At 46.3% G+C, this 25909-nt stretch overlaps 1 pseudogene across 1 annotated transcript in view; it reads left to right on the top strand.

Annotated features, from left to right (window-relative positions):
* Nucleotides 1-25909, top strand: part of LOC144133762 (uncharacterized) — a 162495-nt pseudogene that overhangs the window by 73510 nt on the left and 63076 nt on the right. Inside the window, exon 5 of the transcript XR_013315102.1 lies at nt 13814-13847. The product of XR_013315102.1 is annotated as an uncharacterized LOC144133762 (transcript). The remainder of the gene's footprint in view (nt 1-13813; nt 13848-25909) is intronic.

The following is a 25909-nucleotide window of genomic DNA, read 5'->3' as shown; positions in this document are numbered from 1 at the left end:
CAATCCTTAATATTACTGGAAAGGCGCGCTGTACGTATGAGGCTTAGTCTCCCAAAATCAGTTTCAAACGCCCTGATTAGCCTGGAAGCCCGTATCCCTACTCTAAGTTCCCGCTTTCAAATACTCATGGTGCGAACTTTCATCAGGTCGTTGGACCCGGTGACTGATGCCAACACTGCTATTTTTGTGTATCAGCAAGCCTTATTCTTTTGTCATCATTGGCCGCGCGGTATCAAATGCCACGAATTATGTTAACGCAGAATATTTTAACACTGATTGGTGTTGATCTCAGTTCTTTGGAGTGGGTTGTTGACACGCCGCAGCAGTGGAAATCCATTTTGATCTCATCAACCTGTCTCATGCGAAACGCATGCCGGTAAACATTTTAAGGGGCCTTCTCTCTGACTACATAGAGGAAGACCCATCATACGGTTCTTTCAACCGATGTCTCCGTCAGCTGCCGAAAAGCTGCAGTCGGCATCTTTTCGCAGGATTTGGCCTGCAGCATTCTGTCCGCATCCCTGATTATATTCCTATATTCTTTGCAGAATTTTTGGCGTTTGGATTGGCCCCGGACAAAATTCCATGCTATGTGTCTCACGTTATTATTTTCGCTGATTGTTTGTCAATTTTAGTCTGCCTTCAAACATCAAAAAAGATTCTCTGAGCCGTTTCCTGCGTTTTTTTGCCCCATGCACCTTGAAGGAGGTCCGTTTTGTCTGGGTTCCTGGCCAGGCAGGTATTCATACAAATGAGGTGGCTGATTACTTAGCAAGGTCGGCTCTTGAGGGATCAGTGACACATCCTTTCCAGAATTTCAGCCTCCTGACGATTTCCAGGTTCCAGCGCTTCCAACACATATCAGCCCAGTTACGTGATTCCTTATTAATAACCACTGATTATCAGCTCTTAGCATATAATTGGAACTTTCGTTCGTGCAAAATCAGGTTGTGTGAGGTATCAATGACGCGGTTGCGGTGCAGGATTCTCAGTTTGAATTTGTATCTACGCAGGCGTGGGTTGACACCGACAAACGCATGTGACTCATGCAGGAAAGTTGAATCTGTAAACCATTTTCTCCTCTATTGTCCACAGTTCGCACTTTAGAGGAAGATTCTTCTGGAGGTTCCCCTCTCCAGGTTGGGGCTCCCGTTATCGCTGCCAATGTTATTATCGTTCGGTGCAAGCGCCAAAAGATATGCATTGGGTTAAATTTGGGGGATTCTCCACGGTCACATTTAAAGTTCTTCGAGCTCTTCTTTTTCACCAAAACGCTGTATATTATTTTACTTTAAATATTCCTCTGTCGTTTTTATTGATATATGTTTCAAAATTCACGCTTGGTGCTAAAAGTTTGTCGTTATCTCCAATGGAAATTTCCTTTCTTCGCCACTACACCTTAGCCAATCCCCACATGCGGGTATGTGCCATGCCTTAAGAGGACGAAGAAGAAGAAGAATAAAACGAGGGAACTTCCTCCTTGGTATAACAACTCATCATCTTTCCAGATTGAATTCGATGACATTTTCCCATCGGATGCAAAGCTGAAGCCCTTCCCGCTTCTTCAGGGTCTGTTGCAGGACCACCTAAGGTCCTTTCCCTCTCATGTTCTTATTGCTACCGATGCCTCGCAGGACCGCGAGAAGGCAGGTGCGGGAATTTTTTCGCCTTCACTGGATTGGTCTTTTCTCTCCGCTTTCCTGACCACTCCCATTTTTCTGGCTGAATTATTAGGAGCAATCTTAGCCTTACGAAAATTAGAAACTACCGTTTCCCAGGTCATGGTTATGACACTCTTTGTCCATTTGCTCTTCCTTATCCTCACCCACTGAGTCTCGGGCATAACGCCTCTTTAAGTTCCTGATTCCGCTCCATCTAAATTCGGTAAGGTTGCTTTGGGTACCAGGTCACATGGGCTTTCACTTAAATGAGGTTGCAGATTCCTTAGCAAGAGCCTCTCTCTGCGGCCCAATTGTTGCTGTCGTGCCAACTTGTGCATATACAGCTGCGGTGAGGTTTCGCAGCTACACAATATTTCGGGAATTTGCTGCCTCGGCTCTTACATCATCTCCCGAATATCAGCATCTTCTGCATCCTTGGAGTAGCAAAGACTTGCGTTCACGCAGACTAGAGGTCTCTTTCACGCGCTTGCGTTGCCGGGTTCCCCTTCTAAATTTCTACCTTCACAGATCTGGCCTGGCGGCTTCCCCACTGTGCCCTTTTTGTGCCAAACCTGCGACAATAGATCACTTCCTGCTGTTCTGCCGCCGCTCTTCTCATTTGAGGAAGCTCTTTTGCAAATTCCATTTCATCAACTGGGCTTGCTTGTGACCTCCGCGGTTGCTCTTTCCATTGGCGCTTCTTTGCTTGGACGAAGGGACAGGAGTGTGCGCTCTGCTGTGCAAAATTTTCTTCAAGAAACGCAGCGCCTCCCATTCTAATTTCTTCTTCCCGCTCTCAGTCAGTAGGACATAGAAACACTACAGGCATTGCATACTATTACGCATATTAAGCCATTGTCCCGTCCTCAATCTCCAAGGTAACAGGACCCCTGTCCTTCCGTCTTCCAATCTATCAGACTACATACTATTACCACTCCTTTTCTCGTCAAAACGTTACTGTATCCAGTAATTACCCGCCTGTGTCTTGGCCACTCCCCCGTAGTGGGTATGTGCCAGCAACGTCTGAGGCCTTTCTTTCTTCACCGTCGCACTGAGACGACCGCCATCGTTTTAGCCCCAGGTCTCCAGAAGCCTATTGCGGGGTTCTTCGTCGGGCGCAATCAAAATGAGGCCGCTAACATCGAAGCCATGGTGGCGACTGAGAGCACCGCCGCAGGCAGATCGTTCAACTTCAAGCGCAAGATCGGCACCGTAAGATTCAGACGGCCGTGCACCCATTTCACGCACCGCTGGGATCTGGGCTTAGCGAAAGTCCTTAACGTATCAGGTGCTGCCACCTCAGTGAAGGGCTGCTTGATTTCTGCACCATGAAGCTGCTTATAGGTGCGTAGCCCACGCAGCCTTTTAACCGGGAAGCGGCTCTTCTGTCCGTCTGAATAAGTGAACGGTATACGAGGTGCCTCTCGCCTATTATATCCAGGGCTTTTATCGTTCGTTCCGTCTGCTGCAAAAGCCCAAGGAACACGGGCGCCGCGATAAATGTGCGCAGCTCTTCTTCATTTGCTGAAGCGCTGGAAGAAAATGCAGATTGTCATCCGCACCGTGCTGCGAATGAGAGCGAATGTTGTGCCTGACATTTTATGTTGATATTTAGCATACAAGGATGCAGAACTGAAGGGCTCGTTGCGACGCGCATGTGAAGAAAGCCAACAGTCACTGAAACCGAGGGTAGTATAGGGGAGAGCTTTTTTTAATTTTGTATTCGTTAATAATTGAAAAGTGCAGTAACATTTGTTTTTATCTGAAAGCAAATTGATTAAAAAGCAGATGGAAAAACAACCAGATGCCGCTGGTGGGTCCGCACCCAGGACCTCCGCAAGTCCAGTGCGGTGCCCTACCAACTTGAGCAACGGCCACAAACCTTTACAAAATACTTTCCTCGGTTTCAGCGACTGTTGGCTTTCTTGGGGTTTATGATTTTGACAGATCCTTTCTTTTATAGGATGCTTTTGTCGTCGCTCTCACGCCTCTGTCTCACTGCTCGCCTCTTTTGTTCGGAGCGTCGCTCTCGTCTTAGATGGTACTCGGACAACGTGCAAACATTGCGTAGCCTGGGCATGCCTAACCTGGAGAGAACTGCACTTTCTGGGTTCCTTCCGTGCCGGCTACGCATAGGGCACCTGGACGCCCGTGCGCGCGGCACCCATGCATCAAGGAACGCGCCGCGGTGTTACGCCGTCCGTGCAGGTGGCAAGAGACGATGCGCCGGTGAGGCGGAGGCAGCGAGAGTTCGCCTTCTCTTCCCTCTCACTACATCACCCTCGCAACGCAGGCGCGAAGAAGGCGCCATCGCGTGACGTAACGGGGCATTTTTTGTCCAGCGGGTAGCTTCAGCGACGCAAGCGGGAGCAGGTGCCTATAAGAACATTAGTCATGCGCGTGGCCTTTAAGCGTGCTCAACTGGCACGCCTTAAGTATTCACGTCGGTGAATACTCCAGGCGTAATGCTAGACTCCTTGATATTTCCAAATGCGAAATTTCCTATAGGGTTCATGCATAAAAAAACGGCAGTCTTAGTGGTCGAAAACTGGGGGGCTTACGGATTGTTGACACGCCCATGGGCACTAAAATAAAGATTGTCCGAACTGCAAGCACCGACACTATCAAAAATGCAAATATCAAAAATGCATAGACATAATTCTTGGGCAACAAATATTTTTGACCGCTTCCAGAAGGTGCCGCCATTCCAAAGACGTAAGAAAAAAAGAAAGGCGAGCATGGTGCAAACAGCCATTGCCCCGTTTCATAGGGGCACTTCTAACTTCCATCCATCCATCTTTCCATCCGCGCAAAGTGTCCCCTGCATGGTACAAGTCACTAGTGACATTTTGAAGCGCTGTTTAACAACTGGTGCGATTTAAGAGCTCTAAATTTTGGCCGCATCCTCCCGCGTGCATCGCTGAAGCTACGCGCTGGTCAACATGGCGCACATGACGTCACGGGAGAACACCTATTAGCAACCCATTACCAGAACTCAGGACAGCGCTAAGCCAGTGTGGCTAAGCCTAGCGGCCTATAGAGCTTCAGCGGCAGCCAATCGCTCATTCTCTATCTTTCCTACGTCACGGATGATGTTAGAGCGCTGTATGTTAATGTTCAAAGTCATGCGCCATGTGGCGGCAGCCAAGGGCGTGTCCCGAATTCCTGGTAATGATTCCAGGCAGCAAACGGCAGTAAAGGAGAGGCAGCGAGAGGGCGCCTTCCCCCTCATCTTCCTCGAAATTTATGCGGAGGTTGCCATTAATTTGAGTCGACGGACAACGCCTTTTTCTGGAATGCCGCTCAAACAGCTATCGCTGTCACACGCTAGACAACTTCAGTGGTAGCAGCAGTAACAGCTGCTTGGGACACACTTTCATTTCTCATGTATATTGGCTAAATGCTGGATTGGCTATTTCCACCTAGGAAGCCGCTGATGCCGCTGGATAGGCAACGCCACCTACAAGTGCCAGTACACAACTTCACTGAGCTCCGAGTCTCCCGTGACTGCTGCTGTAACGACTTAGGAATGACCTTTCTACTTGCACACAGTGCGGGAAAAAGACGCGTGGTCCTTTAAAATGCTTTCATCATGAAAGAACATCCTCCGAGCAGCGATCATTTGCACGGAGACTCAACTGAAATGAACTGTCATCAATTAATGTTCTTTGAGCTTTTTTCATCGCATTTACTCGCCGATTCCTTTCCTGTAGGCGTTGTAATAAGGAGTTCTGCGTGAGAAAATGCTCCATATCGGGCTGAATTGTGGTTAGAACTGTTTGTTTCACTGCTAGCACTAACGGATATTGAAAGGCTTCACTGCGCTAAGAGGCACGACGGCTATTTGGTGATGCACGCAGGCCGGTGTCGGAGCATCGAACCGCCTTGCACTAAGCTTGGCACGCGTTCTCGCCTCATCACTTCCCTCAAATCGGCCGCTGGCAGATGACCACCATTTGCACAGTTGGAGGGGCCGCTGTGTTGAGTCGTCTTCGATTTTCTTTACTCATGTATGGCGTGCGCGCAGGTGATATACATCGTGGTAACAGTCCTGATCTTGAAAAGCCTCGACCTGCGCTTCAAAATGTTTTCTACTGCATTCTTTATGCAGGTGTCAACGCGCATTGTCGTCATCCTCGCTCTGGGGCTGTACTGGGTCGAGCTTCTCTTGGGCATCCCCAACTGTTACATGCAGCTGTTAAGAGAGTTCATTCATCGGCAATAAATAATTGACACCACGGCCAAGACGGAGGATCGGGAGAAGATTACTTGGACTACCAAAATGATCACATTGATCTAGGCGATCTTTACAACATCAACAATCTGGACAACCTGGGCAGTCAAGATGACCAGAATGACCCGGGTGACCTCGGCGGTCTGGAAGACCTAGACTACAAAGACGACCAGAGTGACGAAGACGATCAGAGCCATCAGTACGAGCAAGGCTACCTGGCTGACGTGGATGACGAGGACGACATGGATGATTTCGTCAACTTACGTCGTTACCAAGGCTTCCTGCCGCCCGGCGAAGGGTCAGACGACGACGGGTTCTTCGAAGAGCAGAACGTCGAGCTGCACTTTTTGCCGCTTGCCGCCAAGTTAGCGGGACCTGCACAAGTCAGGAGTCCGCTGCTGCGTTCAATCTCGCCTGCTTGTCCTGCCATGGACAATGGTGTCAGAGGAAGCAACACCGGGAACAGTAGGCAATAAGACTCTCATGTGAGCTTGAATTAAGTCGATTTATGTCATTCGGGAACACGGTACATATACACACACGATGTTTTCTGGCAATATGCCCCAGTTCATTTTTGATAATTTCCCGAAAGCTGTTCGTACGGCATGGATGGCTAAGTGGTTATGGTGTACGGCTGTAGAGCAAGAGTATGGAAGTTCTGTCTTTACAGCCGCGTGTCGAGAAGGGCGTATTGCGGAAACACTTTTGTACAGGTGATACCAGAGGGGGGCAATCTCATGAGGTTTCGACCTCATGAGGTCGACCTCAACCTCAAAATGACCTCAACCTCACGTCGTGCGTGAGGATGGGGTGAGGTCGGCGACGGCTCGGAATTTTGTGAAGTCAGCAAATCAGACCTCAACCTCACGCGTCAATTTGACGTTCAGTAAGGTCATCATTCAGTGAGGTCGAATTTTTGAGGTCGAGACTTGTTGCAGTTGCCACGTCTTACTCCGACGAGTGCCGCTTCCGAAGCGAAGTTGCAGCGCATCACCGCAGTGTTCATGCAAAGACGCTTACATACATACATACATACATACATACATACATACATACATACATACATACATACATACATACATACATACATACATACATACATACATACATACATACATACATACATACATACATACATACATACATACATACATACATACATACATACATACATACATACATACATACACACACACACACACACACACACACACACACACATACATACATACATACATACATACATACATACATACATACATACATACATACATATATACATACATATATTTTATTTTTCCAGAAATTGGAAAGGTCTCCTGAGCTAAAAGCTATGAGCTTGACTATGCCCAGGAGACCCAATACATGGCAGTAGCGTGTGTTTACAAAACAGAGATAAATAAACATTCACCCAAAAAGTTCACAAGTGAAACTGATCCATACTATTTCTATAGCATAGACACAGCATTTAGCATATATGATGCATATCACAAAAAGAGAACTAACACAAAGCAAAACAACAAAAGAGTAATAACATCAGTGTACAATACAGTATGAAATATCGCTAACGAACAAAAAATAGTAATAGAAATCATATATTAGCAAAATAGGAATGCAGCTGCTGGGGACTGTATTCATGTATAGAACAGTATTTGTTGAGCACCATAGGAAGGTTATCGGTCAAGGACTGATGTTTATAGAAAGTGCGAAAGCGCAGGATAGCCCATTTGTCTGTGTTTCTTGTGTTTATGTTTGAATTTGTAGTGCGCTGTTTTAATGACGCCAACAAAGCTATAGTGCTTTTTATTTGTGGGGAGGAGTAGCAGGCTGCCTATAATAAACGAAAGTCGTATAGGTTATATATGGGAATAATGTTAAGGGAGGAAAAGGATTCTTTACAATATGACATAAGTGCAATATTTTCTATGGAACGGATAATCTTCCTCTGAATAACTGCAAGCTTGCTTAAATTAGATTTCGTGGTTATGCTCCAAATTAAAGAACAATATGTTGAGAGTTAAAGAGGGCATTATATATTTGAAGCTTGACTGATAATGGAAGCGACCTGGGACAGCGTGATACTACACCAGCGATGGAGGAAAGTTTTATGGAAAGGTTATTTAGTGCACGTCCCAGCTTAATGTGGAAGAAAAATGAACTCCGAGATTTTTATGATCGACAATATCTACTACCTGACCTTCTAACGTAATGACTTCACTCGCTAAAACTGGTTTATTTTTAGAATGAATCATAACAGCTTTTGTCTTAGATGGGTTTATCTTTAATATATTTTGCTTTGACCAAGCAGACAACTGTTCAAGCATCTGATTACATTTTTTTTCTCATATGTTGAATATTGGAACCAGAGATCAGCATTGTGCTGTCATCCTCATACATAATGAACTGAACTGCATTATTTATGTTTACTATATCGTTCACATATAAATTAAATAGAAGAGGACCTAATACGCTGCCTTGTGGAACACCACTATGAGATGGGCAAGAATGACGACATGTTACCCGTTATATGTACGCACTGTTGCCTGTCATGCATTAAAGATTTCAGAAGCTTTAAGCAGTTTCCACGAATTCCATAAACCTGCAACTTAGTGAGAAGAATGTTGTGATTGAGGGAGTCAAAAGCCTTACTGTAATTATTGAATATTGCAAGTGTAAGCATCTGTTTTTCAATATTTTCTACAATAATTTTATTTAGAGTCAACAAAGCTATCTCCATTGATCTGTCTTTCCGGAAACCAACTGTGAATTTGTGATAATGTTTCTATCTTCGAGGAATTTATTTGTGCGAGAAAAAATTATTTTTTCTATGCCCTTTGAGAAAACTGGAAGCACTGATATCGGTCGATAAATGTTGGCTGAGTTTCCGTCACCGCCTTTGAAGATGACAGAGACTTTGGCCTTTTTCATTGCATCAGGAAAAATTCCCGAACCCAGAATGAGATTAAAAATATGTGTAAGTACCGTGGTTATGAGTGGTAAAACGTATTGAACTGATTTAATCTGTAAGTTATCTATATCTAATGCTTTACAATTGCTCAAGCTCAAAAAGTGCTTTGCACTTCGAATTGACATTTTGGGTAGAGAAAAATGGTCTCGTTAACGATGCTCCTAAAGTCTAATGCATCAAGATAATTTTTTTTGGTGCTGCCATGTTTACAAAATGATAGTTGAAATATTCCGCAAGTGCTTTGCAATGTAATTCATCGCCGTTCAGCGTCAGAGGATTTGGCATACACTTTTTGCTTTCTCGACCTAGAAGATTGTTTATCCATTTCCAGGTTTTGTCGGGGCGCCGAGAAGCAATACCAGCAAACAAGTGTTTGTCGTAGAGTGCTTTGCCCACTTGAGTTCACCGTTTATTTTATTTCGCAGTTTCTTAAATTCTTCTAACGTTATTTCAGAGCGCGTTCGTAAAAATGAGCAATACAGGCGGTTCTTTGCTTTGAGAAATCTTAGATGATCACGGGTAACCCATGGTTTCCTCGTTTTTTTTTTTGGAAGACCTGTTTGTTTTCATCGGAAAATATTGGGCATAAATACGCGCAAAACTTTCAATGAAAGCATTATAAGCATCGTTTGAATTTGTTTTAGTCAATACAAATGACCAATTTTGATTCATAAGGGCGTGTTTAAAAATGTAAAGTCCATTGGCTGTAATGCATTGATAACTGAACTGTTGTGTTCGACGACGTTTTTCATTCAAACCAGCATTACAAACCAAAAGAACTGGAACATGGTCATTTATTTCGTAAGAAATCGTGCCAGCATTCAAAACGACTGCATCAACATTTACGACAAAAAGATCCAGTGCCGACGATGTAGTGCATATGATGCGTGTAGGCGTACTAATTACATTTCTAAAACCACATTATAGCAGTACTCAGTTAAATTCTTGAGCAGAATTAGTAGGTTCTCAAATGTCGATATTAAAATCACCACAAATCAGGTTAAAACTATTTTCGCAAACATATTCTAGTAAAGTTTCAAAAAAGGCTAGGAACAGTGCAACGTCTCCATCTGGTGGGCGATAGACAACCGAAACTATTTCATTTTTATTTCGCACCGTTAACAATTCGTAGTCATCTGTTATCAGACTGACATCCGGCAAAATATCGCATTTCTTTCTTGACGTGATATGAATCGCAACACCACCCACCTCGTTTATTGGCACGGTTTAGGAAAATGTTTTGATAGCTATCAATATGGAGCATTCTGCAACCACGTGAATACAAGGTTTCAGATAGCAGTAAAATGTCAACCTTGGAGGAAAACTGCCCCAGCCGGAGACAATTTCATCTTCTTTCCCATTGACAGAGCGTGCATTGATATGAAGAGCCGATTGGCAAGACGAGTACTGATAATTGACTTCACAAGGTAAAGAAAGCTCTTGATAATCCGTTTTGTACTTGAGGTTATAACTTACGCGTTATGAATGTTCACTGCTGCGCTCTCCCCGTTCTCTGACACAATCTTGTCCACGTCACGGTCGTTTGTTATCTGTATGGCTGGAATGCCGTCAGCCTGCCTCGCGAAAATCCTGCCGTTGATTGACCAAACAGATTTCCAACCATTTTCATGTTTTTTCTTGACTGCCATAGCAAGAATTCTTTTCAGTGTGGGACATAAATGCTCATTGACGTAAACGGGGGCCGAGTCCGAAAGACCGAGGTCATCGTTGGAAAGTCGCATTTTTTTAGCTTTTTGCAAAACATTGTCGCGTTTCGCCCGTGACCGGAACTGAACGACAATGTTAGTTTTTTCGGGCTTTAGTGTGGGAACGCGATGACAGACTTCGAGATCACTTTCTGCGATAGGTTCACTTATGGCTGTTCCGAGTTTGGCTAATATATCAGCGACTGATTCATCCTCTTTCTTTTTCACGCCCTGTATTTCGATGTTGTTTTTCCTAGAATACTTTTCCGTCTGAACAAGCCTACCTTCAACGTCATGCAGCCTAGTGCGAAGTGCCTCATTTTCGGCGGCATGTCGAGCGCTTACAGCCATCTCATCCCTCAGCTTCTTGTTGCTTTCCTCAATTGTCGTATGGGCATATTCAAGACTTTCGGTCAGGAACCTTTGCTCATTGCGAAGCTCGTGAATTTCGTTGCGCAAGCCTCTCTCCATTGCCTCCCGAAGCGCTTTATGCTCCAGCTTTATTTCTTCCTCCAGCTTTGTCAACTCGGCCCTCATTTCTTCCTTCAACTTAGCCAAATCCTTAGCCATGTTCGTAATGGTCAGTGGGTAGCGGCGAAGAATTACCGCACGCAGACCAGAGATGAACAACAGTACTTTACGTATACAAAGTAAAAAAAATCAAAACTGGCAGCAGCGACGAAGCATAGAAACTGAAATTTTCAAATATTTGAGCAAGTGGTTCTCCAAACTGACCTGCGGTGAAAGCAGGAAGTATTTAGGGGTAGCACTGCAAGGCTCCGTCGCTACTGCCAAGTGAGCCCGGCCGAGCTTTCAGGGCTCCTTATGTGCTCCCAGGTTTTGATGCGATGCGACGCAGGCGCAGCTCAGGTGACAAGTTGATAAGCAGCAGGTGATGATGCCGTCCGTTCTTCTTGCAAGTCGCACTCGTTCGCCGGTCAACCAACTCCGATGTGGAAACTGCGGTGAAAGCAGAAAATCTTTAGGGGTGGCACTGCAAGGCTCCGTCGCTACTTTCAAGTACTGGTGTTCGGTTTCCCCTGTCTAGACAACCGGATGCCGCAGTCCGCTCTTAGCTTTCCATGCTGCGCCGTATGTCCGTTCAGCCCGAGCAGACAGGAGGACGCACCCCTCAGGTCTTCTTGGAAGGAGTGCTGCTGTCACAGCACGCCACTCTAGCCGCCGCGGTAGCTGAGTGGTTATGGCGCTCTGCTGCTGGCCCGAAAAACTCGGGTTCCATCCCGGCCGCGTTGGTCGAATTTCGATGGAGGCGAAAGTCTAGAGGCCCGTGTACTGCGCAATGTCAGTGCACGTTACAGAACCCCAGGTTGTCGAAATTTCCGGAGCCCTTCACTACGGTGTCGCTCATAACCGGAGTCGCTTTGGGACGTTAAAACCCCATAAACCAAACAGCACGCCACTCTCCCTCTCTCTTGCCCCACTGGCGTAGCACCTGTAGCTGCCTGCCAGACGGCTCAAATTCACGGGAGCGCGCACAGCACTTAACTCACGTTGATCCGCGGTAGCTTTGTTTGATGCCGCAAACAAATAAGTGCCGTCCAACAAGCACGCAATAAATTCGTCGCAGCGCGGATGGCCCTAAGCAAGACTGCTTCGTGTTAATGCTCGTTGCCGGTGCTGACGCCTTGGCTCTTGCCTTGCAGTCGATTAAAGGGGTTCCTGCTGTAAATTACAAGCTGACTTAACAGAAACAGCAGTAGTCAGCACAGGCGGTAGAATATGATTCAGGCTGTTCCTAACGAGGGCATCTGCTGATTTGATTAAAAAAGCACGAAGCCAGAAAAACCTCTATAACACCGTCGAAGCTTTTAATCGGCGACTTGCCCTTTCAAATCTCACACTAATTCTGTATATTCCCGTTCCGTAATGTAAGCAGATGAAAACATAATTTCACTTTGTATCCTTCCGAGTAACCTCCCTTCTGGTCTCCAGTTCCTTGTTCCTTCTCAGAAATTCGCTTATTATGGCGAAACACCGTAACACGAGAAGAACGCGCCAGGATAGCAGTTGTTTTACAGGCGCGAAAAATGCAAAACTATATTGAATGTATGGTGACGTGGTAGATTATTCCTTTTCTTTTCTGCTTTTCATGAAGGTGCGTGATTAGAACTGATTATATACTCGCACTGTGCTGCTGAGTCGATATTTCAATCCTAATATGACGTTTAATGGGGCACACTGTTGTTCGCTTGTTTTTAATGTGCGCTTTCTGTTCGTATGTTTCTAATCCATCTCTTCCGATGGGGAGGGGGGGGAGGGGAGGGAAGCGGGGTCCGAAAAAAGATTTCGCTGCGGGGAAACTTTAGCGGAGAGCTATGGTGCTCTTGGCAGAGAGAGAGAGAGAGAGCTGTTCAAGCTGCCCACTCTAGGCCAGTTGTTTCCACCCGTGTGATATTAATAGTTGGCACAATGTTCGAAGACGTAATCTAGCCGTTCTTTCAAAATGCCACGGGATCATTGAGTCATCGGAGAATTCCCTGGATTTTGAAACCATTACCATCGCCACCTAGAGGGAAGTGGCGGAAACGGGAGAGTGTCTTGCCCTCCCAGGAACATCAACATCATCATTCTTAATTATTAGCTGCAGGTATTCCTATTTTCCCGCACAATAATTGTCTTCGGTTGCTGGGTAATGTACAATATTTACTCAATATTATGGTACCTTTTAATTTGGAGGCGGTATATCAGACTTCCCCGGACTTATAAGGATACGCTATTAGCATCGTCATCATCGCCATCATCTAGAGAATCAAAGGCATGTGTCGTTGCATGATCTTTGCAGTTTGTCATGCATGGGAACTGATGCGTTTATCTGCTGGACAATCCGAACGTCATTATTGCGGACCCAGCTGTGGGCACTGTTTGTAATGCGTCATGCGCGCATGTGAAGCAATATTGGATCCATATGAACCTTAAAATGGGGGTGGTTGGGGAGCTGGTATGACGTCACATTACATCACTGTCACGTGACCTACTATTGAGTCACACTCATATGATGTGACCACTAGTACTAACTTGTCTTAGCGTTACCTAATTACATTAATAAGCATTGGTTAGGCATGTTGATAAGTGTGTGTTAATTAGCAATAATTATTGATGTGACGTCATCATCTTAGTCACGTGATTAGGCGGGCATAACGTCACATGTTGCCGTTCCTTGCGGGCACTTTTTGCGCATATGACCTTGAAACTGAGCCTTGTAATGCATTCGCATTAATAAAAGAAGCCGCTCACTTCTACATAGACATAATTACAATGCGCCTCTGTTGGTGTACTACAGTCGCAGCTTGTTTTCGAAGGCAGAATAAACAGGTCTGAAGAAAGCGTTTTGCTGGGGGGAAAAATTTTCATCTTCGCTGAGTGCTCTCGCTATTTCGGTAGAGCTAAAAAATCGAAATATACTGACATGCGTCTGCGAATCCATCACTTTGAAAAGCACATCGGCGACCAGTTACTGAACATTCGCTATTGCCAAGTCTAAAAAGAGCATCCTATTGCCATCGATTCCAGGCTTCAGTGCCTAAATGTCTCCTTCAATGATAGACCGTCGTGTACAAACTGCTGCTCCCCCGGGAAAGGCGGCGATGTATGTGGACTCACGTTTTCCGCATGTACGTCTTGCTCTCGAAAACTGGTGCACGACGTATCAAGAGGTAGTGGCAGTGGCGGCGAAACTTAAAAAGGGAACCGTTGCGGTCGTTTCATTTTACGTTAGACCAGCCGGTGGTGCTTCATCCCGTATTAATCTTGGCTGGTTAAGTGTCCGTCGGTAGTATCCCGGGTGTCCGATTTAAGTCAGATGTGACTTTAACGCCCCTCACCAGGATTTGGGGTACCCCACTTGAAGCCCTCGTGGCAGGCGTGTTCGGGACGCCTTCACGGATGCCCAATTTGTGCTGCTCAACCATCCTCGGACGGCAACACGGCCAGTGCGTCAAACTCGCAGTGCTTCCTATGCTCCAGACTTGACGTGGTGGTCGGAACCGGGTACTCCCTCCTGGCACATGGAGCCAGACTGCTGGGGAAGTGATCATCACCCTATCATCATCGGTCTTCACACCTCATATTTCTGACCTTTACTCTACAAATGTTCTGTGATCAACTGGGACAGTTTCCGCTCCTGTATGGACAATCCTCCCCAGATTCGTCGCCAATCCTTGTTGAGCGCAAACAAACAGCGCTCAACAGTGCTACAACTACCACCTGGACTGATGTTGGTCGACCGGCACCAGACCTCGGCCTTCTTAACTTGTGGGCGGCACGCCGTCAAGCCGATCTGGCTGCTACGAGAGACCCTACTTCGTCGCAGGCATGTATGCGATTGCACTATCTTACAGTTAAGGCACGCAAATATGAACGCGACCTCGCTCGGCGGTAGTGGCTTGCGTGGTGCGAACAATTTTCTGCCAAATCCTCGAATGCCTCTCTTTGGCGAACATTCCGTACAATGGAACGCGGTCGCCGTACGACTGACGCAGCGGCAGCAGCATGCTTCGCGGCTAACTTGTCACCAGATGATTTCGCCAAAGAAGCAGCGCGAAAGTTTTTCCCGAAATACGATGCTGTGCTTTCTTCATCCGCTAGTTTAAATATGGCAGGCATCCCAGCGCATGTATATCAAATGTCGTCTGATGGCGACGTAGATGGAATTGCGTGTCCATTCTCTATGCCTGAGTTGCTGGCTGCGATAGATAATGCGAAACGGAAAACAGCGCCCGGCCCGGACAATATTCACTACGAGGTGTACAAGAACCTGAGTAGCGCTGCACTCCCTCAGCTACTTGACACCATAAACAAAGTATGGTTGGATGGCGTAGTGCCCGAGGGCTGGAAATCCGCTGTCGTGATTCCTATCCCGAAACCAGGAAAGCCTCCGACGGACCTTGCCAACTTACGACCTATCTCCTTAACTCCTACGCTGTGTAAGCTGGCGGAAAAATGCTAGCCACACGACTGTCATGGTGGCTAGAGCAGCACGGTTTGTATCACCCAGCACAAATCGGCTTTCATCCATATATTGGTACAGAGGACGGGTTGGCTATCTTAGCATCTGTAGTTTTGTCATCTACCCGCAGGCGCAATGTACGTACTGTTTTAGCAATGGACGTTGAAAAGGCATATGATAACATCAGTCATGCCGCCATTCTGAACTCCATTGACATGCTTCATCTCCCTCTGAGAGTGCGTAGTTTTGTCCAATCATTTTTGGAAGGCAGAAAATTTGCAATACGCTCAGCGGCGAAACGGTCGGATCATTTGTTCCTCTCTGCGGCGTGCCCCAGGCATCAGTATTGTCGCCGACGTTATTTAATATTGCTTTCATCCCGCTGGCTTGGCGCTTACATGACATCCATGACATAAAATTTCTTCAGTACGCTGACGACATCACGGTGTGGAGTACTCACCATGATCTTCGTACTCAGGAGGCTGCCCTTCAATCTGCCTTGGATGTTACCTGTAATTACGCATAATCCATCGGACTTCAGCTATCCGTGCATAAAATAACATACACGTCAGTCGCAAACCGCTGGGGACGCCGTAAACTTGCTGCAAGTCCAATCCGTCTTTGTCTATCAGGAACCTCACTACAGGAAAGTCCGAGTGTAAAAATCCTTGGCTTCATGATTCACCAATCAGGATCAGCGACTGCATGGCTTTCCCAGGCAAAAAGGCGAGCTGTTCAGACTTTGTGTTTGATTAGAAGAATTGCCCCTAAAACTGGTGGCGCAGGCACGTTCGTTGCACGGCAATTGGTGAGGGCAGTTGTTTATCAAGCCCAGTTTCAACATCTTACAAGAGCCCAATGGGATCGTCTTGACGCCATGAACCGAGAGGGTATGAGGACCATTACGTGCCTTCCACGCATCACACCGGTCATAGCTTTACAAGAGAATGCGCAGCTCAATACCATTGATGAACTGGTGCTGATGCAGCAGCGCCGTGAAGCGCGCAGCCTTAAGGCCAGTCTGCCACGCATGCACTGAGGACTTATGCAACGTCACACTCCATTCTTCAGCCGCCAAAGCCAGTTCTTCCCCCATGGAATTTTGTACAGCTCAGCGACAACAAGCCAACAGATAATCGCCGGCCAACATCGGCTCATTCGGCATCATTGCTTCGCCAGAAATTTGAGGAACAAAATGCTTGCCTGCCTGAAGGATTCATTGTTGTCTACGTAGACGCAAGCATACAAGACTGCACAGCCACAACAGCTATCTACTGCCCGTGCAGACCTGCTCTGAATCAAATATCTTGGTTTCAGCTTACGGAACCCCCTTCGTCCTTATGTGCTGAGCTCGTTGCAGTTCAAGAAGCACTCTGCTCTGTGGCCGACTTAACTATGCTGCCTGCAGCCCGCGTTATCATCCGCACTGACGACCTTCAAGCTGTCCGGTTGCTACGACGTGTTAGCCGCTGTCCCACGACATGTCAGGACATCCACCGGCTCGCGGCACTCATCCCGCAGCCAGTACGTATTGAGTGGGTCCCACGGGATCTGCTGACCTATCAAAGGCAGGCAGATTTAGCGACCCGCCTTGCGAATCCAAACTCATCACCGCCTCGGCTCCTTCATTTGGACAATTTTACCCTCCTTTCATCAAGAAAGGAACTCCTCCGGCGCCGCACACGTGCTCTCATCCCTCCGTGTGTGGTAACTCTTCCCCGCGGTTTACCCGTGCATAGGAGGTTGGGCATAGAAGGATCCGGGTCGGGGTTGCCCTCACACCAGCCAACACTCGGAAGTGGCCTCAGTACCGAGAATTGTTTCCTCGGCCAGTGTGTCCGGTATGTAAACACGAGGACATTGAGGCCGACGTTCATCACTTACTGTGGGACTGCCCAGCTCTCAAGCCTACAAGGATCCGGCACCTGATGGTAGCAGGTCTTTCACCAAGCAACCCTTCTTCATACATTGCCTGAATGCAGGGACCGTACCATCGTTCTTTACTGGACTTCATCAAATCCGCTAACCTTTTTCCATTCATTTAGATCATTCATCACACCTTCACCCATCACTGATGCCCTGGGACAATAAATTTCGCTTTAAAAAAAAAGAGTATCGTGAATACCTCCCCCCACTCTTCCAATTTCTGGTAGACGGTGTAGAAGTCTGTGTTTGTTAACTGCCGGTTCGTGCCTGGATAGGAGCGAGGCTTCCAATACGATCAAATATACGGGAAGCAGTTCCCGAATATTGACACTGATAAGCTTACATTTAGTTAGTGAAGCAAACTGCATGGAGCACCCTGCGACGCACTGGTGGTAACCACATAAGAGACACCTCTCTCCGGTCCGGAAGCCACTAACTCTCTGAGTGGTCAGCCCAGATTATAAGTTTCTCCTATTGCGTGTAAATCAATGGTGTCTGTATACACCTTATTAAATACTTACAGACCGCTTAGTGCCGCTATTGTAATAACTGGTCATCACAATGGCACCATCATCATTTTTTGTTTCCTGTCTCACAGGGCTCTCAGAATTCTTTTAAATGAAAAACTTCTTAGTCGCTTTTTATTTTGTTTTTGCTTTCTGAGGTCGAGCAGCCAACCCCAACCTCAAAATTTTAGTTTGATGAGAGGTTTATTGAGGTCGCCAGTGGCTTCAGGAAAAGTGAGGTGAGGGCGGCTCAGTGGACCTTAACCCCAACTGATGTGGTGAGGCTGAGTGAGGTCGGCAAAAATTTTTTGAGGTTGAGGTGAGGTCGAGATTTTTGAGGTCAAATGCCCGCCTCTGTACGTTGCATGGGCAGCTAATAATGTGGATTCTTCCGGCTGCAAGTAAACAACTTTGAAACTTTTTGATTTCCTTCCTCAGAAACCGGAAAACCGGGGTGCGAAAGACCGTGGACGGCAGTGAAGGGCAAAGGGGAAGAAGAGCTGACCACTTGGCAAAAAGCTTCCGTCGAGGGATACTAAAAAACGTCAGCCCCTCGTAATATATAGCAGCCACGAAAATGGGAGTCTGATTGCTTTCCCATCTGTTTTTCTTTTTTAGAGGCTGCAAAGAAACATTTTTTACCGCTACTGTGGCGCTGCATGTGAGTGATTTTGTTTCCATCACGGGTAGTATTCTTTTGTCACCGGAGACGTCAACGTTGCTGAAGTGAAAAGGAAGAACACATCGCGAGAAGCGACAGAAGCGCAAGAAGATAGCTCGCTCGTAGGTTGAAGAAGCTCTTTGCTGTGGGTGCGTGTTCGCTGACGTGTCCTTTCTGGCTGCTGCGGTTCTTTGCTTCTCCTGGTGGTTCTGGTTTGTCCATCGCTGATGAGCCCGTAATACATTTGGGCGTTTTAGCCAAGGCGTAGGTTAAGACGCAGTTCATAGGAACCTGAGGGTGCGTTTGGCTGAGAAATGTCGTTGACCTCCCCAGGTGGAGGGTTGGCAGCTTGGTTTTCCAGCTTGCCAGCCCAAAGCTTGCCGCTTGAGTCCATCAAAAAAATGGCATTGATGCAATTCCCATGGCTCTCATCCATATCGGTGAGGGTGCGATCAAAATGAAAACCCCCAAACTAATTCAACAGGAGCTACAATCACTGACAAACCACGATCTGCATATCTCCGAAGTGCGTCCTTTGGCCGCTGAGGCATTGCGTGCAAGTCCTCAGCCATCGCTTCGGTTGCAGACTTGCTTGAGTGCAAGATCTCCAGCTGACTGCCGGTGAAAGCATTCATTCCCGAAGAGCTTGCATGTGTCAAGGGTATCGTACGTGGTGCGGACCGAGCATCGTCAACGCAAGAAATTCTGGAAGAATTTGAGGATATAGGAGTTGGCATCCTTTCAGCATACCACTGTAGGAGAGAGGTAAATGTCTCGCTTGTTGCTACTGAGTCTGTAATAACAACTTTTGCTGGCTTTTCTTGTCCTGCTGAATTAAAAATATGGCCGATTGTATACCGTGTAGACACTCTGGAACCCCGCCCTCTTCAATGCACCAACTGGTGGCGGTTCGGGCATAAAGGCAAAGCAAGCAAGTCAGAGACCCGCGGCCGTTCCTGTGGAGAAGGTCATTCTGATGATAACTGTACCTCAGAGCAGCCTTATTGTTGATTCTGCAACAACATCCACTCAGCTGATGTCGACTGCGCAAAACGTAGTGAAGAGCGTAGCTTGTTGGAAATTATGAAAGAGAACCGGTGCTGAAGAGCCGATCCTTACGCTGTTCTTAACAGGGAAAAAGAATTATATGCTAGCCGTGTGCACACTTCTGTTGTCCAACTTGACTGCCTCAGTTGTGACCACAGAAGAAAAAGCCCTTAATGATGTGTTGAACTAATGCTAAACACTTTTTCTGAGGCGTTGGCTATGTTTATTGCTGTTCAATCTGTGTCACCATCAACATCCGCTCTGGCAGCAACGTCTGCGTTTGTTTCAGCTTGCGCAGCTGATGTTAGCCGCTCAACATCACCTCCTGATGCTCCGCAGTCCCAGCTTGCTGTTTCTAGCAGTGCTAGTCGCACTGACATCTGCACAACAGATGTCGAAATGTCTTGTCATACGCAGAAGCGCCGTGCTCCCTCGTGACCGTCTAAATCTAGTTCTCCACAGATGAAAGTTAAAAAAGGACCACCCAAACTTCTTCCTCATGTTGATATCCTTAAAGGGGCGGTTTCTGCCTCTTCAATTGGTCAGTAATCATGGCAGGTATCAAAGTGTTGCAATGGAATTGCTGCTCCATATTGTCTTCTCTTCCATATCTAGAAATCCTTGTTCCCAAACATAAACCTGATATTGTGCTTTTGCAAGAAACGTGGTTATCACCTTATTAATCATTTTCAGTTAGAAAGTTCTGAGTTTTCAAGTCAGATCGAAATCTTGGCAGGGGAGGTGGATTCGTAACCATGCATTCTAAACATTTATATCATCAGGCATCTATTTCTAAGAAAATATTTCTTCCTGACTGTGAGCTTTTAGCGATGAAAACTTCATTTCCGGATTGTGCTTATATTACCATTGCTAATGTCTATTTCCCTTTAGGTGTACGCAGGACAGACTTTTTAAGCAGCTTGGTGATTTGCGCAAGCAGTGCAGTCATCGTAGAAAATATTAATCACCATAGTGACTGGGGAAGTCGTAGTGATTCCTGCAGCCAACTTCTCTGTTCGTGGCGGTCTGCAAATGCTGTACGCTGCTGCAATTCGAGAGAAGTAACCTTTATGCGAGGGGATGCTTGCTCAGCTATTGACTTCACTTTGCAGCAGGTAGGCTAGAGGTGACTGATCGGTCGACGCAGAATTCGGGTACATCTAGTGACCACTTTCCTATAAATTTCACTATTCGTTTATCTCCTCACAAAACTAGATGTCTAGCCCATAAATTTGTCAGCCACAATATCTATAATAATCTGATGTCCGCCTCAATTGCCCCTCTAGTTAGTACAAGCCGGGATGACAGAGCGCAGCAGACAGTTTCATTTTTGCAAAATGCAGTAGTCCACTCAATATTCACTGTGGCTGCAGCAGCCTCTAATCAAAAGCCGCCTCCTTGGTGGACAGAAGAATGTGAGAACGGCTATCGTGACAGAAAACTTGCCTGGAAGAGGCTATCCTGCAACCAGAGTCCAGCTAATTGGTTAAATTTCAAATTCTCTGCATCCTTCAAAAGAAAAATTGCAAAAGCAAGGAGGAGTATAACCAAAATTTAAACACATATCTTTCAAATCGTCGTAATAGGAAGGCCCTGCATATATTCATGGAATATAACAAGAGTGCTGCAGTCCCTGTCCTCACTAGTTCAGCAGTGTTATCGACACAAAATTCTCATAAAACCCTGATGCGTATTGCTCAGTGATTGGCGTTACGTTTCCAGAAGCAGAGAAACTTCCCTTTGTGCACAATTTCACCCTCTTCGGATTATACCGAGGTTGACGCATCAGAGCTCCCCTAAATCCTGGCAATGTTGCATCCTGCAGTTAATGGACAAGTTGGTGTCAATGTTGGTATGAGTAAAATTTTAGCCCAGGATTTTACAAGCGACCTCTTAGATATCATCAACGCTTCGTTAGAAAATGCATGGATTCCAAGCATTTGGAAGACAGCGAAAATTATTTTATTGATGAAAGATGCAGGAAAAAGATACATCTTAGATAATATTAGGCCAATTGCGCTAGCTTCAAATTTAGTCAATTTAATAGAAAGAAAAGTGCACAGTCGCCCCACAAAAGATATTCATGACGTCAATGGTCTCAGGTCAGCCCAAACTAGCTTTCGTCGCGGATGCTCTGTATGGTCCGCGCATGTGGATCTAGTACGCAGAATTCGGCTTTCGCTACGCAGAAGGAAAGTGTCTGCTTTACTGACTCTTGATGTAGCAAAGGCGTATGACAGCGTAGAACATACTATACTACTTAGCAGACCTGCTCAGTTACATCCTCCAACCTACATTTATGCCTGGATATCTGAATTTCTGAAGGACAGATACTTTTACTGCACAAAGGGAACCCTATGTTGTAATACATATTATCAATCAAGAGTTGTGCCGCAAGGATCGGTGCTATCCCTGGTGCTTTTTTATATTTTTGTTAGTGGCATCCCCATTCGTCCTGATATATCAGTTTTTGTGTATGCAGATGACATAGCTTTTGTCGCCTCGGCCAGGGATATCCATTCCCTTTACCAGATTTTGGAGGGATATTTGGATGCTCTTGGAGCATGGTTGCATGGTATTATTTAAACCTGAATGTTGACAAGTATGGCATTTTGGTATTTCCTTCACACTCGCCTTTGCACATTTTGTTAGTCCATCGCTCTAACCAGATTCCACAAGGGGAATCCGTTAAATATCTAGGTGTTACTTATCATCCAGCATTAGATTGGAGCGTTCACATAAAGAACAATTTGTCTAAACGAGAACACGCTCTAGGCTTTCTGACAAGAATCGCCAATAAAAAGTTTGGGATGTGCCGCGACACATGATTGTTACTATACAAAGCCTACGCAAGACCTATACTTGAATTTGGTTGCATTCTGTTCTCTGCTAGCGCAAACTACAATATTCAACCCTTAATCTTTCTGGAAAGGCGCGCTGTACGTCTCTATCGTGGTCTCCCAAAATCAGTTTCAAAACCCCTGCTTTATCTGGAAGCCCGTATCCCTGATCTAAGTTCCCGCTTTGAAATACTCACGGTGCGAACTTTCTTTAGGTCGTTGAACCCGGTGACTGATGCCAGTACTCCTATTTTTGTGTCTCAGCTGGCCTTATTCTTTTCTCATCATTGGCCACGGTATCAAATGCCACAAATTATGTTAACGCATAACTTTTTAACACCGATATGTGCTGATCTCAGTTCTTTGCAGTTGGTCGTTGACACACCAGCAGCAGTGGAATTTCATTTTGACCACATGTTCACATCTCATGCGAAACACATGCCGGCAAACATTTTAAGCGACCTTCTCTCTGATCACATAGAGGAATGCCACTATCATGCGGTGCTTTCTACCGATGCCTCCGTCAGCAGGATGTTTGGCGCTTAGATTGGCCCTGCACAAAATTCCATGTCATGTGTTTCACGTTATTATTATCGCTGATTGTTTGTCAGCTTTAGTCTCCCTTGAAACATCACAAAAAGATCCTCCGAGCAGTTTCCTGTGATTTTTTGTCCCATGCGCTTTGAAGGAGGTCCATTTTTTCTGGGCCCCTGACCATGCAGGTATTAATTCAAATGAGGTGTCATGATGGAGGCACGATCCGCCTGAACAACCCGGAGGCAGTACAGGCGGCTCTTCAGTCAACATCGAAGAACTTCATGCGCATTACCGATGTCCTGCAGTTCGGCAGAGGTGGTATTTTGTGCAGGTCATCAGATAAAGACTGCACTGAAGACCTGCTAAAGTGTACGACCTTCGCCAACCACCCGGTGAGCGGTTTCATTCCGCCTCATCTAGCATGTTCCAAGGGCTTGGTCCGAGGGGTCGACTCTTGATTGAGCCCTGTGGAAACGCTTGAGAGCCTCTCGCCTGCGGGAGTGATTGCTGTCCATCGATGCAGCAGGATGGTTGACGGAGTAAAAATTCCTACGGAGTCCGTCGTTGCCACATTTTCAGGAATATTTTGCCCATCAGAGATTAAGGTGTGACCATTGGTTTTTCGAGTAGATGCCTTTAACTCTCGACCCCTTCAGTGTCAAAACTGCTGGCGATTTGGCCATAGCGGCAAAGCCTGCAAATCGGCCTTACGCTGCTGTGCCTGTGGGGAACGTCATTGCAGAGAGGAATGCCCTAAACAGCAAGAGAAATGTTGTTTCTGTAGTGGTGCTCTCCCTGCTGATTCGCCTGACTGTCCTGCACGATCACAAGAAGTTCAAGTGCTGTAGCTTATAGACAAGCGCAGATGCACGCGGAGAGAGGCTTTTGCCGCAATCAAGGAGAGAGCCTCAGGCTACTCTAGTATGGCCGCCAAATGCCCACCCATAATGGATTCTAGTTGGTCCCAGGCTATTACAGCGGCAGTTGAGAAGGCTGTGGCAAATGCAATGGGTCGCGTTATGGAAACCGTATCCACGTGGATTTCGCAGGTCATAGCTGCTCAGATGACCAATCTTCTGCAGGTGTCCACCGCTCCGCTCTTCCTTCTTTCGCTTCGGACGCTACTCCTCCTTCTGTAGTAATCGATTCCGCTCCACAGGGCCAAGAACAATGTCAGCAACAAAAGACCTCTCAGGTCTCTCCTTCGAACAGCGTTATGGACGCATCCTCTATGGATTGTATGGATATGGAGTCTGATCTCCGCGTCCAGAAACGAAGTGGGTCTCCTCTGAATATTGCACGTCCATCTTGCCCCCAGTCAAAGACAAAGCAAAGTAACGCAAGTCAAAATGCTAAGGCCAGGATTCTAGAAAAGGCAGTCGCTGCTGCGGCACTTCCGCCAAGATAGGGTTCTTCAGTGTACTCCAGTGGAATTGTCGATCTATATTCTCCGCTTCAACAGATTTAAATTGCCTATGCAATCAGCTTCTACTAGATTTAGTTGCTTTACAGAAAACATGGCTAACTACAAATTTCAATTATCATCTGAAGGATTACAGTCCATTCCGGCTAGACCGGTCATCATGAGGGGGAGGGTTGTTAGGGCTCATCTCTACAAAGTTTTGCCACAGGGCGTGCATTTCTTTCCAATATGCGGACAATGAATGTGAAATCGTTGCGGTTGACCTCAGTGTCCCAGGTCAGCAGCCCTTTGCTGTACTAATGCATATTTCCCGTCTGGTGTGCGTGACAATCGGCCCCTTGACTCACTCATGTCTAGTAGCCGATCTCAGGTTCTATTACTTGGAGACTTCAATTCGCACCATGTGACGTGGGGGTTTGAAATAGACAGCTTTGGTTCTAGACTTTTTATTGTGCTTCTGACAACAACTTGATCTGCAACAATTTCGGATTACCTACGTTTGTTCGGAGTCAATGCCGCTCTGCCTTGGATTTAACTTTTTCCTCCCCAACAGTCTCTGTTATGTCTTGGGCGCCTCTTGACTGTGCAACATACAGTGATCATCTACCGATTAGTTTCAAGTTTGCGTGTAAATTAACTCTTCCTGAGGGACATCAGCTAACCTTAATAAATTACAGTTCCTTTAAAGACACGCTGAAATCAGCCCTCCAAATCACTTCAGACCCTTGCGCTCAGACAAGTGCCGAAAGCAAGGCTGCACATCTATGTTCAGTACTGGACTATGCAAGGCAATAGTCTGAATTTTTGGTTAAGGGAACCAAGGGTGCAATCGCGAATAATTGGTAGAATGCTGAGTGCACGCGTGCATATAGACGACGGAAAGCAGCTTGGAAGAAACTTCTCATCAATCAATGCCCAAAAAATTGCTTGGATTATAAGTGTGTTGCAGCAACATTTAAGCGCATTTAAGGAGTATAATACAAATCATTATGATGTCCTTTCAGAATGAGGAAAGAAACGAGCTTTGTTTAATTTCATGAGGCGCAACAAGGTGATTCCCCCGGCTGCCAACATTGAATCCCTCGTTCAGTCCCCTGCTGACATCGCAAAGACCTTAGAGGGTATTGCGTGTGGCCTAGAGCTTCGCTTTACATCTGCTCTACCTTCTCCTGTTAGATTCACATGCACTTCAATTGATTTCACTGAGGTGTCTATGCCTGAGCTGTCGCAAATTGTTCTGCGCTTATCCCCAGTGGCTCCTGGACCCGATAAGGTCACTTCATCTATGATCAAAATTTTGTTCAATGAATCTCCTGCAGACCTGTTGGCTCTAGTTAACCATTGTATTAAAGGTCCATGGATACCTCATGAGTAGCGTCTTGCAGAAATAGTTCCATTGCTTAAAAAGCAAGGGGAGGACTTAACTTTAGACAA

The sequence above is a fragment of the Amblyomma americanum genome, chromosome 5 (genome assembly GCF_052857255.1).
Source record: "Amblyomma americanum isolate KBUSLIRL-KWMA chromosome 5, ASM5285725v1, whole genome shotgun sequence".
Classification (NCBI taxonomy): domain Eukaryota; kingdom Metazoa; phylum Arthropoda; class Arachnida; order Ixodida; family Ixodidae; genus Amblyomma; species Amblyomma americanum.
This window is presented reverse-complemented; position numbering and strand designations above follow the sequence as displayed.